The sequence below is a fragment of the Peromyscus californicus genome, unplaced genomic scaffold (genome assembly GCF_007827085.1).
Source record: "Peromyscus californicus insignis strain IS unplaced genomic scaffold, ASM782708v3 Scaffold_18__1_contigs__length_77618521, whole genome shotgun sequence".
In the NCBI taxonomy this organism is placed as follows: domain Eukaryota; kingdom Metazoa; phylum Chordata; class Mammalia; order Rodentia; family Cricetidae; genus Peromyscus; species Peromyscus californicus.
Window position 1 is genome coordinate 26,080,045 of NW_026294480.1, and position 11,581 is coordinate 26,091,625.

At 46.3% G+C, this 11,581-nt stretch overlaps 1 pseudogene; it reads right to left on the minus strand.

Annotated features, from left to right (window-relative positions):
- Positions 1-345: 345 nt before the first annotated feature.
- Positions 346-2,972, minus strand: LOC128113826 (elongation factor 1-alpha 1-like; annotated as a pseudogene).
- Between the last annotated feature and the right edge of the window lie 8,609 nt (positions 2,973-11,581).

Sequence of the window (11,581 nt, forward strand, 5' to 3'; positions counted from 1 at the left end):
TTCATTTAGCCTCCTGAGCTTTCTGGGCAACTTGGTGACCTTGCCAGCTCCAGCAGCCTTCTTGTACATGGCTTTGATGACTCTCACGGCAACTGTCTTCCTCATACCACAAACAGCAAAACCCAGTGAAGGATAGTCAGAGAAACTCTCAACATATACAGGCTTACCCAGGTTATTCAACAATGGCTCCATCACCAGATCGAAAGCATTTAGGGCTGTCCTCCAGCGTCTTACCAGAATAGCAGCCAATCTTCTCTTTAAGCTCAGCAAACTGGCATGCTATGTGAGCCATATGACAATCCAGGACAGGACCATAACCAGCACTAATTTGCCCTGGATGAATAATCACCTGAGCAGTGAAGCCAGTGGTTTCCACTGGAGAGTCATTTTGCTGTCACCATTATTATCATTTGACTCCAGCATGTTGTCACCATTCCAACCAGAACCTGGTACAAATGCTCCTGTGTCAGGGCTGTAACTAACTTTCTTAATGTAGGTCCTGATTTCCTCAACATCGTTCCCCCATGTCTTCTGGCTGTAGGTGGCTCAGTGGAATCTGTCACAGACCACATGGTGACCACTGCTGCTTGACAAAGTTCCAGCATTTCGACATTGCCAATTACAGCTCTCCACCACCTTTTTACTTTCCTTTTTAATGGTTCTATGTATTAGGGGAGTTTCCTTTTGCCTTTTCCTTTAGGGAATTTTGTGTGAGCTTTGGTTAGGGATGAGGATATATACAATGGCAGTCTCTGAACAAAATAATTCTTTGGAAAAAGTCCCTGCCACCGTGGAACTATGCTATAGCACAATAACTCTGCCTACCCTCCAATTACACCAAGAATAGAAAAGTTAAAAATTTACTAACTGGGCATACCTGGTCCCAGGGATGAAAAAACACACAATAGAGAGAAACAATGGGCCCAGACCCAGAGCCTGAGTCCATTAAAGGCAAGAATTCAGTTAATAACTAGAGAATAGTGCCCATGATTAGTGGCTTACTAGATGAATGGCAAGACCTGGGATGCCCCACGGGGAACAGATTCCGTTAGGAAGTTAGACTGACTTGATGCCCCTCTGCTATATACAGGAGCATACCTGGAAGGGACCAGAATGGTATGGTAGGATAGAAAAAAGAGTAAGATGTCAGGACCTTCCCTTTGGGAGCTTACGAGGGCAACAGGCCCATATTATAAGACTAAGGCACAAAGGAATGTAATTAGGAAACAGCTCAATGCTTGTGCTCGTGGTACAAACACTATGTCATGTCCCTGGAAGAATGAAAATTGCTCTTATGGGTTTGTTTCTCGGGACTCAATGTTCGACACCTCCTGTCCACAAGGGCTGAGACCGTGCAGGAGGAAGTGTAAGGGGACACCTGGCAGGGTTACTGAACCTCAGAGGACAATGGGCATTTAGATTCTTGCTAAACTTACTGTTGTTTTTTTTTTTTTTTTTGCTTCAAGAAAAATGCTGTAATGACATTGATGACCACTTTCAGGCCAGAATCACTAAGTATGCTTTCAATATTGCTTATGGTTAAACTACAATGCAATTATAGAGTATATAAGGGGTAGCCTGTTTTCAATAAATGGGCAGCCATCCTGATTCACCCTCAGACTGCATCAGTCTCCTTACCTCGCTGACTCTACACCTCCTCTCTGGGACCTGAACCCACTGGAGCTGGACTCTGGCAGGAATCCATTTTGCTAGAACCAACAATTGGCTGCTTCATACCTAGCTGTGTAAGCCAGAAGTCTAAGCTCACGGGTCTTGCTCATTCTTGGATACACCAGCTTCAAACTCACGAACACCAGAAGCATAATCAAGACAGCACAATCAAACCGAGATGTGACTGTAATAACGTTTTTGATAAAAATCTCTGTGTCCTGAAGCATCAGTGATAGTAACATCATGTTTGCTGGTCTCAGATTTCTATAGGGAGATATCAATAGTGATACCAAGCTCAGCTTTCAGTTTGTCCAAGGCTCAGGCATACTGGAAGGAGCCTTTTCCCATCTCCGAAGGCTCCTTTTCAAACTGTACAATGGTTCGCTTGTTAACCCACCACAACGTTGTAGACTGGATGGCCAGCAGCGGTAGCATTGCCTGAGTAATGAATGACAATGCTGATGTGTGTCTTTGCCTTCCCTGTTTGGGCTTCAAGTTAGCAATCGTGGTGATTTTTATAATACCTGCATTCTGACAGTAAACCCTTTGCAAAAACAAAACAAAACAAAACAAAACAGACATTGCTTCTTCCATGTGTATTTAAGTTGAAATCAGACAGCCTGGTTATAGTACTGGTCCATGGCTTCTGTATCCTACAGGAGGCCTCATGTTGGGGTGAAGCTTGATAGCCAGGAGCCAGAATGGAAAGAAGGACCCAGAAAACAAAACCTGGTCCAAGCGGAGAGAACCTAATAAAAATGTGGGGCACTGTGATCCAAACCCTGGGATGCGTCATAGACTGAGTGGCCACTGAGTGGCCAGCCATGGGAATTCCTGTGTCTCAGGCACTCTTCAGCCATGGGCATCCATTGGAATTTCTGTGTCTCGGTCACTCTTCAGCCATGGGCATCCATTGGAATTCCTGCGTCTCAGTCACTCTTGGTCTTGACAACTTGGCTGTTTTCTGCCTGAGTCAGACCTGGATAAGTTCGCCTTGTGCCTGGAGCACACTGAGCCCTTATTCCGTGGCGTCTGCTATGTTATTATGAAGAAACCCGACAATTTTTGGATCTGCTCACACAGGAGATGTATGTATCAAACTGTCTCGGCACAAGGCAGGAAATGGCTTGTGTTACGTTATGTTTTCCTCACCACCTACTGTAAACAGACGCTGTTTAATTTCTTGGCTTTTAACTAATCTTGCAGAAGTCACAGAACATTTCTTTCTTGGAGTCTGGCTGCTCTTTGCCAATGCTCCACAGCTTGGAGGACTTGGGGGGTGGGGCAGGGCTGCTAACCATGCTCCAACGGTTGTTAGAGGTTCTCAAAAGCAGATGACAGCTATGGAAGCACTCTGTATCTTGAAGGCATTATATAGCTATTTTATTGAATAAAAGTTCAACTTTAGGTTAAGGACTAAATCTCTTAATCATCCAGCTAAGGCAGTGTGTTTAATAAAGGAAGGGACAGTGTGGGTCAAATCTTCAATTCTGGAAAATCAGCCTTGTAACCAGAATCCTGAGACTGGGCACAAGCACCTCTCTGGTAGAAACAGGAGACACTGCCAAACGCCCACTGGGCTTTGAGGATGCAGAACACTGCTCTTTTATGAAGGATGGACTGCCCCACATTCCAGACTGAGCAGAAACCAAGTAACGTCGATTGAAGCAGGAGGAAGCTGGCAGCGCCTGGGAGGCCCGGGCGTGGGAGGAGGCTGCCACAATGTCCTGTGTAACACATTGGCACTTTACTCTTTACTCAGTGGGGTGAGAAAAGCAAGAGGAAGAGATGTGGACCTAAACGGCATCTGACCACTCACATGTTTTAATAGGAACAACCTGAAAGCATGGTTTCTGTAGTAGGTAAACATTGATGATCTCCTATTGTACCAATCTAATGTTTATGTATATTTGTATGTGATCATAGGGGTATAGTGAGAATTCTAAAAGAATATTATGGTCGTTTGAATGAAAATGGCTCCCACAGGCTCATATATTTGAATGATTGGTTGGTCTCCAATTGGTGGAACTATTTGGAAAGAATTAGGAGGTCTGGCTTTTGTTGGAGGAGGTGTGTCACTGAGGGCGGGCTTTGAGATTTCAAAAGCCCATGCCATTCCCAGTTAGCTCTCTGTCCCGTGCTTATAGATCAGATATAAGCTCTCAGTTACTGATCCAGCATCATGTCTACCTGCCTGTTGCCATGCTCTCTACCATAATAGTCATGGACTGTCTCTGAAACGATAAGGCCCCATTAAGTGCTTTCTTCTACAAGTTGCCTTGGTCATGGTGCCTCTTCACAACAATAGAAAAGTAACTAAGACAAAGAGAAGGAAGAATAATAAACAGAAAAACAACTTTAGAGAGAGCTCGCAAGAGAGACAGTACCAGCATATACCACATGCTCTTGCCTGTGAAGGAGGCATGCCTGTGCATAAAAGGAGACACATTTTAATGTCTAACTTCGGTTACAGCACCACCTCTCCTCTCCCAGGCAGGCCTGCGTCACAGTAGGCTCCTCTTGCATACATCATGCCTTGCTTCTACAGTACTCCACAGAAGAAAGCCCAGACTCTTTTCAAGCATTTTCCTGCTCACAGGAACATCATGGATGGACCAGCCAATTTGGAACTTGCTGGGATCAAAAAGTCGTCTGTCCCACAGCTTTAGCTGGAGGATGCCACTGAGATCAGAGGCCATAAGCACCAGTTAGAAGTTTGAAAAGGGGGCTGGGGAGATGGCTCAGTTGGGAGAGTGCTATGCAAGCAATTAAGATCTGGCTTGGAGACCCAGCATCCGCTATCCCAGATCTGGAGAGGCATGAACGGGGGATCCCTGGGGCTCTGTCACCAGGCATCCTCGCTGAATTGTTGAGCCCCAGGTCCCAATGAGAAACTCTGTCTCAAAAAGCCAGGTAAATGGCATCTGAGGAAAGATAACCACAGCTGACCCCTGGTCTCCACATGTACACATGTGCTCACATGCCTGCACACGCAATGCACAAAGCGGTTTGGTAAGAAACCTTAGAGAATACGAGACTGTTGACAACACTGCTTTGAAAAGACAAAGTCCTGAGCCAGCCAGTCTGCTTCCTGAACAAACAGCTATGGCGAATGTTAGTATTTGCATGCATTATAGAATCCAGGTTACGCCTGCACCTAATTTGGATTATGCTATCATATAGCAGTTGTTCTAAGTCTCATATTAGGAAGGGGAAAGTACTTTCTAAAAATATTGAGAAGTCTGGCTGTCTCAAGGCAGTTTCAACTGTAATGGAGATGCTGAGGATAGGGGAATGAATTCAGACCAGTTTCTCAACCTTGAGCTGTTGGCATGCGGGGTCAGACACATCTTGGTTGGGGGTGGGGCCTGTCCTGTACACTGTTGGATGTTTGGCACCACCATAAGCCACTAGAGGCTAGAAGCAGTCACCTTACCCCCAAGTTGTGATAAATACCCCCTGCAGGTGGGAGGGTGACAAGTTGAGAAACCATGACTTCGTTGAACCTCATCTGTTGTATTAATAGAAAATAGTATGGTGAAACATGACAATACTCACCTCATTCATCTTACCCGCAAGTTGTGTAGGAGGGGGACACATTGAGAAACAATGAGTCTGTTAAACCTCATTTATTGCATTAATAGAAACTACTATGGTGAGGCATGCCTATAATGTTAAAAAAATAATAGTTAGAAGGGAGATTATATCCTGCTTGGATAGATAACAATGCTTCTAGAGGGTATGTGAGATACGCTCTTATAGACAGACTATTGGTCAGGGATGCCCCAAAGGCCCCTAAAACACCACAGACTCTAGCCATCCCTCTTGGCTGCCCACCAGAACTAGATGATAAGACCCTGTTGCTGAAGACATCACACACTTTGAGTGCAAGATATAGAGAAATGGAGCTGGAACAGAGCCGGAAGCTTCATCCTGGCCAAATAGCTCTCATCATGTTGGAAGGTGTTATGCAGGCTGCTGGGGAGAAAAGGCACTGGTGATCTTACTAAGATGTGAACCTTACAAACTATAATACCAACCTACCTGGCAGGATGTGCCCACCGGTGCTATAGTGGCATGGCTGTTATAGGAGCAACCGGCTGCTTTACGATTGATTTGGCTACTGTGCAGGAGGGACCTGAAGTTTGTTACTGTAAACCCAATCAAAACCTCATGGTAAGCCAGGTGGTGGTGGCACACACCCTTAATCCCAGCACTTGGGAGGCACAGCAGGTGGATCTCTGTAAGTTCGAGGCCAGCCTGGTCTACAAAGAGAGTTCCAGGACAGTTGGGGCTGTTACACAGAGAAACCCTGTCTCAAAACAAACAAACAAACAAACAACAACAACAAAACCTCATGGTTGAAGAGGCTATAGGCCCTAGCTGGGAACTCACTATTACTCCTCAGCTAAATTGACTTGGTGTCAAACTGTCTTCTAAACTTGCATGTTTATAACCATGGATAAATGCTTTCCTTAGCCTTAATAAGAGAAGATTCTCTTTATAGTGAATGGGAGTGATTGCAGAAACTCTTGACTCTATCGAGGTGCTAAGAAAAAGGGACAGTTGAATGCTAATTTCTTTTTTCTTTTTTCCCCCCGAGACAGGGTTTCTCTGTGTTGTTTTGGTGCCTGTCCTGGATCTTGCTCTGTAGACCAGGCTGGCCTCAAACTCACAGAGATCCACCTGGCTCTGCCTCCTGAGTGCTGGGATTAAAGGTATGCGCCACTGCAGCCCGGCTGAATGTTCATTTCTAAGCAGGGCATTTATACCACCCTCTCCAAGGCTCAGGGAACATTGTGGCAAAAGAGCTGGAAATAATGTAGGAGTCAGCAGACGGGAAAAAGACTATAAAATGCTGTCTTCTGGGTATGACACAGCAATTGAAATCATGAACACAGCAGTTGTGGCTGCCCACAGCCAGTTATGGATGGGGGAGGGGTTCGTGGAGGCTTACCTCTGCCTGTTGAACTACTGAAGGATTCTGGGGGGGGGGGGTCAGCTTTATATGCATCTCCACTGCTGAATCCATTATGGATAGTTGGATAGTGTCATACCCAGGTCACACAGACAGTCTTGGTTAAAATCATTGGATCACAGAACAAAATAAAAATACATGAACATAAAAAGGGAACTTGTTGGGAGGAGGGAGTTGATAGGTTTGGGAGAAAGCCAAAAGAGGGTGTGGATGAGAATAATCAGAATGCATTACATCCATGTAATTGTAAATGAATAAACATAATTATTCATTGTTTTAAAGTGGAAAGGCTCTCCTCTGTGCAGGGTAGAATTGGCTTTGACAAGGCAGTTCTGAGCAGGACCGAGGAAGCAGCAGGCGGGTTAACACTGGTCTGTTTTTCTTGTGAGGTTTTGAAGCAGAGGGACCTTCCCTACACTAGCTCAAGTTGCCTGGGCCCCTGCAGCTTAGGTGCTGTCTCTTGGCTTAGGAATAATGGCTGGTCTGTTGGGGGATTTTTCTTCCTTCCTGGGGGTTGCAGTTTAATTACGTGGCATGAATGATTTCATTTTAGGCTTCTGGGGCCTGGTGCAGAAACTCAATCTACAAGAGTGGCCTCCCCTAAATTCCACTGGACACTAATAAATCTTCTGACCCCAGCCACAGCATTTACAAAAGGGAATATACATGCTGGTTCTGCCACACCAAGAGAAGCAGATGAGACACCCAATCCGCAGGCCTCCTTGAGACTAGGAAAAGCAGCTAAATATTTGGGGATTGCTTCATGTTGCAGAGGCCTAGACGCCCGGGGGTTGGGGATTACTAGCATGTTAATCTAGGCGAGACTATGCTAGCTAGGTGCCATGCTTAGCAGCTTTGGCAGACCTACTGTCCCTAGCTGATCATGGAGGGAATTATGCCCATCTTCTAAGGGGTCCTTCTGACTGCAGCGAATGGGGCCCCGCCCACATCTCTGGTGGTGTGTGATTTCCAAGAACAAGCAGCCCTCGGAGAGGAAAAGAACTGATGTGTCATCGTCCTCTGGTGAGTAGCTCTGAGCACACGCCACACAGTTGCTCAGAGAGTGTGCCAGGGGTGTTGTAGCCCAGATGCCCAGAGCAAGTGCTCATGTATACACACACACACGTGCATAGGCACAAGTACACACACACACGTACACACACACACACTCACACACACACACATACACACATGCATCTCAGGCTGGCCTCAAATTTACTATGTACCTGAAGATGGCCTTAAACTTCTGATCCTCCTGCCTCTGCCTTCCAAGTGCTGCATTAAGTGCATGCACCACCGCTCTTGGCTTTCATTCACACACTTCCGTCTTTTTATTTTACACGAGTATTTGCCTGCATATGGTGCCCACCGAGGCCAGAAGATACCAGATCTCTGGAACTGGAGTTGCAGACTATTGTGAGCCACCATATGGCGGCTGGGATCTAAAACCAGGTCTTCTGCAAAAGCAGCAAGTGCTCTTAACTGCTGAACCACCTTTGCAGCGCCTCATCTGTGTACGTTTTATTGTCTGTTTTCTCTTTCCTATCTCAGTTTGCTGTTCCTTCAGTGCTACCTAAGTATTACTTGCACCCAAATTGCTGTCTCAGAATCAGCTTCTGAAGGGACCAAACTAAGACATCCAGATATTAAACAAAGCCCTTCGGCAACAGCCATGGCAGCAGCAGACCAGAGACTAGGCCTCTCCTGCAATTCTGTCTTAGGTACAGTTTCTACTGCTGGCATGACACACCATGACCAAAAGCAACTCGGGGAGGAAAGGGTTTATTATGCTTACACTTCCACATCACAGTTTATCATACAAGGCAGTCAGGCCAGGAACTCAAACAGGGTGGGACCTGGAGACAGGAGCTGATGCAGACTCCATGGAGGAGTGCTGCTTACCGGCTTGCTCCTCACGGCTTGCTCAGCCTGCTCTCTTATAGAACCCAAGGATGTTCCTACCCACAAGAGGCTGGGCCTTCCCCACCAATCACTAATCAAGAAAATATACTACAGACTTTGCCTGCCCACAGCCCATTCTTATGGAGACATTTTTCTCAACTGAGGTTCCCCCCTCACTCAGATAATTCTCACTTGTGTCAAGCTGACATAAAACTAGCCAGGGCAGACTCCAAGGAACAAGAGGAGGCCTGCAGATAGAACTATGACAGACCGTCTAGTAACTGTAATCATGAGTTTGTTCCTTGTAAATTTTATAGCGTGTCACAAACCGACCTAGGTTAAGGTGAGGGTTAACCTTTATTATCAACTTGACTAGACTGAAAAGTGCCTATGCGTAACGTACACTTCCAGATGTGTCTGGGAGGTGTTTCCAGACATAAAAATAAGAGAAGAAAATCTTAAAATTAGTGCCATCTCATAGACAAGGGTCCAGGTGGACTTCAAGGGGGAAAAGGAGAAAGCCCATGAGCGCATTCATTCATGTCCTCCTTCCCGCTCCCTCCCCCCTCCCCCCCCCCCACCACCAGGTGAACGCCTCCCCACTTTTGTGTGGCAGTCTCCTCTGAATTGAAACAGTCCATCCTAGAAGGAAGCTCCTTAGACTCAGGCAGTTCTAAAGGACAGTTTCTAAAGACTCTGGAAAAACAACCCAGGACGTTCCTGAAATCGACTAAATACACACGACCTCTCCATCCCCAAGGTTAGACAAGTAGTAAGGATTGGGGAGGTGCCTGGAAGACTTCATCTCTTAAGCTCCCTGCAAGTAAGGCAGTGAGCCCCAGGGTCCTCCTCGCTCATGCTGGGGTAGGCTTTTGTTTCTGTGCAGCTGCTGTGGAGTCACCCTGCTTCTGCTTCACCCATAGTCCATACTAACCCCTGTAAGCTCACTGGTTCACAAGGGTGAGCTTTGGTGGTATCGCTACTTTGGTCCTTCACTGGTCTTGGTATGGGTAAAATCATATGCTGCACATTTATTACCTTTGATATATATGTCCATAACATATGATTTGTGATATATGATAAATATATGTCCATAACACAGTCAAAATGCTGTTTTACTTAATGAAAGCCTAATTGGCAGCCTTATTCCTAACATAGTCAAGAACAAGGAATGTTAAGTTCCTGCTTGCTTCTGTCCTGGGGGAAGCAATTACTTACAGAACCATCTTAAAAGACAACTGCTCTGCAGAAACTGTCCTTATCACATCAATCCCACTTCTACAGACATGCTCAACAGCAGAGGAACTTCACCTCAGTGGCCATGAGATCCCACGAAAACCACAGTTAAATCTAACCATGTTGTAACAACATTAAAGTAACCCCACTCAAACCTACACGTTACGTGGATTTGTAACTCGGGGCCCAGTCTTTCCCAGAGCATTAGGTCAGCTGGGTGGCCTGCCCAATTCAATAAAGAGTTTTCTCCTTGGCGATCTCCAAATCCACAGAAAGAATTCTTGCTGGAATTACTCTAAATGTTACTCTGCCATTTGTCTCCCATGGCAGCCACACATCCCTGCTGCCATGATGCACCGCCTCACTAGAGACCCGTAACCATGGAGGTAAGTGATCACGGTCTGAAACATGAGCCACATCCAACATCTTTCTTCCTTCCAGCTGTTCCTGGGAGGTACTGCGTCATGGTGACCAAGTCTGGCTGGCACGGTGTGGCTGGTCATTCAGCAATTAGGCCATTTTTCTGGCAACTATCAGCAGCTTGTAGAGGGGACAGGTGGGCAGGGATGGCAGCTCCTGAGCAACTGGTGCTCTGCAGTGGCAGTCAGCCCTAGACCAAGGATCCCAAGTACACAAACATTTATTAACAACACAAAGCAAACGTGTTCCCAGCTGGGGTGAAGGCCCACCCTGTCCTCACGCCTCTGTACACCTGGGAAAGCTTCATTCCTGAGGCAATGCAATGGCCAGCAGGCACTGCGAACTGTGACAGGAAGGGTTCAGACCTTGCCCTGCTCCTTAGGCTGCCGGTCCCATGGAAGTTTTGAAGGAGTGAGAAGGGGGCCCTGTAGTTTTCCAGTCAACCACGTTCCTCCAGTACTCGCTCATCCCACCTCTGAGACAGTTTTAACACACCACGTTAACCCCTCTGGGATAGATCTTCAAATGTTTATGATTTTTAGTTACGGACGTCTGCATCCCCTGGAGCTGAAGTTACAGGGGGCTATGAGCTATCATACAGGTGCTGGGAATTGAACCCTGGTCCTCTGGAAGAGCACCAAGTACTCTTAACTACTGAGCCATCTCTCCAGCTCCTCACCCACCCTGCTCTGGGGTAGATTTGGACAACACCTGAAGTGCTTATATTTTATAGCTACCTGTGGAATTTGTGTTCCTGTCCAGGATAAGTCAACGCTAACTGTTCCTGGAATGGAAATTTTACGAACATACTCTATAATAACAGCTAAATGTACTGAGTATTTACATCATAATAGACATTTTACATGAACTTATTTTTAATCCCCTAGAACTTCCCAGAGGTGGGTTCCATAAATGACGACCTTTTACCATGGAGGAAATGGGGATGGAGCGATGTCAAGTGCAGCTTCCAAAGTTACAAAGCAACGGGGTAGACTCAGGCGTTAGGCTTCAGGGAGCCCTGGTCCTTATCAACTAAACCTTGTGGCCTCTCCTGAGGCCAATGCCAGGATCAACCTGGAGAAATATGAACTGTTACAAAATGTGAGGGGGGTGTGTGTGACTTGTGATAGTAAAAGGCTAGCTCTCCAAGTCTGTTTATGAATTCAAAAACATGTAGACACCTTCACTGGAAAGAGCATTCTCTATGAGAGCTGTGCCCCAAATGAGAGCCAGCCCAGGCTCTCTTCACCAGGAATATGATTGTGATGTTGAAAATAATCTCTGTTGGGGGACTGGGGAGGGGAGACCTGGTCTGCCATTCCAGAGAGAGCAAGAACACTTTAAGAAAAAGCCTCTCTGCCCACGAACACTGAG